Source organism: Oncorhynchus nerka, unplaced genomic scaffold (assembly GCF_034236695.1).
Source record: "Oncorhynchus nerka isolate Pitt River unplaced genomic scaffold, Oner_Uvic_2.0 unplaced_scaffold_1807, whole genome shotgun sequence".
Taxonomy (NCBI): Eukaryota; Metazoa; Chordata; class Actinopteri; order Salmoniformes; family Salmonidae; genus Oncorhynchus; species Oncorhynchus nerka.
In genome coordinates, this window is record NW_027039515.1 from 67,501 (window position 1) to 71,138 (window position 3,638).

Sequence of the window (3,638 nt, forward strand, 5' to 3'; positions counted from 1 at the left end):
AACAAAAACCTATTTCCCATCAGGAGACTGAAAAGACAGATCACTGGGGCCAAGCTTCCCTGTCATCCAGGACCTCTATACAGGCGGTGTCAGTGGAAGGCCCTAAAAATGGTCAAAGACTACAGCCACCCCAGTCATAGACTGTTCTCTCGGGCTACTGCACGGCAAGCGGTACCGAGCGCCAAGTCTAGGTCCAAGAGGAATCTAAACAGCTTCTACCCCAAGCCATAAGACTCCTGAACAGAACAGCTAATCAAATGGCTACCCAGACTATTTGCATGACCCCTAATGAAATGGCTCCCCAGACTATTTGCATTGACCCCCCTAATGAAATGGCTCCCCAGACTATTTCACTTGACCTCCTTTTTGCATTGACCCCCCTAATGAAATGGCTCCCCAGACTATTTGCATTGACCCCCCTAATGAAATGGCTCCCAGACTATTTGCATTGACATCCCCCTAATGAAATGGCTCCCAGACTATTTGCATTGACCCCCTCCTAATGAAATGGCTACCCAGACTATTTGCATTGACCCCCTCCCCTAATGAAATGGCTACCCAGACTATTTGCATTGACCCCTCCCTAATGAAATGGCTACCCAGACTATTTGCATTGACCCCCCCTAATGAAATGGCTCCCCAGACTATTTGCATTGGCCCCCCTAATGAAATGGCTCCCCAGACTATTTGCATTGGCCCCCCTAATGAAATGGCTACCCAGACTATTTGCATTGATCCCCTAATGAAATGGCTCCCCAGACTAATTGCATTGACCCCCTCCCCTAATGAAATGGCTCCCAGACTATTTGACCCTCCCTAATGAAATGGCCCCAGACTATTTGCCCCCTCCCTAATGAAATGGCTCCCCAGACTATTTGCATTGACCCCCTCTCAGACTAATGCATTGACTTCAATGCTCCCCAGACTATTTGCATTGACCCCTCCCCCTAATGAAATGGCTCCCCAGACTATTTGCATTGACCCTCCCTAATGAAATGGCTCCCAGACTATTTGCATTGACTCTAATGAAATGGCTCCCCAGACTATTTGCCCCCCTAATGAAATGGCTCCCCAGACTATTGCATTGACCCCTCCCTTTTACACCGCGGCTACTCTCTGTTGTCATCATCTATGCACAGTCACTTTAATAACTCTACCTACATGTACATATTACCTCAACTAACCAGTGACCCCACATTGACTCTGTACCGGTACCCCTGTATATAGCCCCCACATTGACTCTGTACCGGTACCCCCTGTATATAGCCTCCACATTGACTCTGTACCGGTACCCCTGGCCCCACATTGACTCTCCACAGCCTCTCCACATTGACTCTGTACCGTAACACCTGTATATAGCCTCCACATTGACCCCTGTATATAGTCTCTACATTGACTCACCTACCCCCTGTATATAGCCTCCACATTGACTCTGTACCGTAACACCCTGTATATAGCCTCCACATTGACTCTGTGCCCACATATATATAGCCTCCACGTTGACTCTGTACCGTAACACTCTGTATATAGCCTCCACATTGACTCTGTGCCAACACTTTCTGTATATAGCCCCACATTGACTCTACCGCAACACTCTGTATATAGCCCCCCACATTGACTCTGTACCGTTACCCCCTGTATATAGCCTCCACATTGACTCTGTACCGGTACCCCTGTATATAGCCTCCACATTGACTCTGTACGGTACCCCTGTATATAGCCTCCACATTGACTCTGTACCGGTACCCCCTGTATAATAGCCTCCACATTGACTCTGTACCTTAATACCCTGTATATAGCCTCCACATGACTCTGTACCGGTACCCCCTGTATATAGCCTCCACATTGACTCTGTACCCCCTGTATATAGCCTCCACATTGACTCTGTACCGTAACACCCTGTATATAGCCTCCACATTGACTCTGTACCGTAACACCCTGTATATAGCCTCCACATTGACTCTGTACCCCCTGTATATAGCCTCCACATTGACTCTGTACCGTAACACTCTGTATATAGCCTCCACATTGACTCTGTACCGTAACACTCTGTATATAGCCTCCACATTGACTCTGTACCGTAACACTCTGTATATAGCCTCCACATTGACTCTGTACCCCCTGTATATAGCATTGACTCTCCCGTAACACTGCCTCCACATTGACTCTGTACTGGTAACCCCTGTATATAGCCTCCACATTGACTCTGTACCCTGTATATAGCCTCCACATTGACTCTGTGCAGTTACCCCCTGTATATAGCCTCCCGGTGACTCATTGACTCTGGGCTCATGTGCCGTAACACTCTGTATATAGCCTCCACATTGACTCTGTGCCCCGTAACTGTGCCTCTGTATATAGCCTCCCATTGACTCTGTACCGTAACACTCTGTATATAGCCTCCACGATTGACTCTGTACCCCCTGTATATAGCCTCCACATTGACTCTGTACGGTACCCCTGTATAGCCTCCACATTGACTCTGTACCCCTCTGTATATAGTCTCGTTATTGTTATTTACTGCTGCTCTTTAATTACCTTCAGACAAACTGGCGTAAATAGAAACCACTTCCATTTGAGGACACAAATGTTGACAGCTGCTCCATACAGATTGAAAAAGAAAATGGGAAGATATTTTCGATGTGCCAATTCCATGTGTTTATGAACTGGTACAAAGAAAACACTTGATACAACACTTCTTCCATTTAAATTATATAAAATTCTCAGCAAAAAAAGCGTCCCTTTTTCAGGACCCTGTCTTTCAAAGATCATCGTAATTTGGATTTTTACAAATTAAGATCTGGAAGTTAAAGGGTTTAAACACTGTTTCCTTAGGACACTAAGAGGCCTTTCTACTGACTCTGTTCAATAGACACCTAAACAATGAATGAACATGCACCTCTGGAACGGTCATTAGACACTAACAGCTTACAGACGGCAGGCAATTAAGGTCACAGTTATTAAAACTTAGGACACTAAAGAGGCCTTTCTACTGACTCTGGAAAAACACCAAAGGAAAGATGCCCAGGGTCCTGTAATGCGTGAACATGCCTTAGGCATGCTGCAAGGAGGCATGAGGACTGCAGCTGTGGCCAGGAGACAGGATGGACAGCTGATCGTCTTCATAGTGGCTGACCACGTGTAACAACACCTGAACAGGATCAGTACATCCGAACATCACACCTGTGGGACAGGTACAGGATGGCAACAACAACTGCCCGAGTTACACCAGGAATGCACAATCCCTCCATCAGTGCTCAGACTGTCCGTAATAGGCTGAGAGAGGCTGGACTGAGGGCTTGTAGGCCTGTTGTAAGGCAGGTCCTCACCAGCAACAATGTTGTCTATGGGCACAAACCCGTCGTCACTGGACCAGACAGGACAGGCAAAAAGTGACTAACGAGACGCGGTTTAGTGTCTCACCGGGGGTGATGGTCGGATTCGTGATTAGCGTCGAAGGAATAAGTGTTACACCGAGGCCTGTACTCTGGAGTGGGATCGATATGGAGGTGGAGGATCCGTCATGGTCTGGGGCGGTGAGTCACAGCATCATCGGACTGAGCTGGTTGATCGATTTGGAGGTGGAGGATCCGTCATGGTCTGGGGCGGTGAGTCACAGCATCATCGGACTGGAGCTG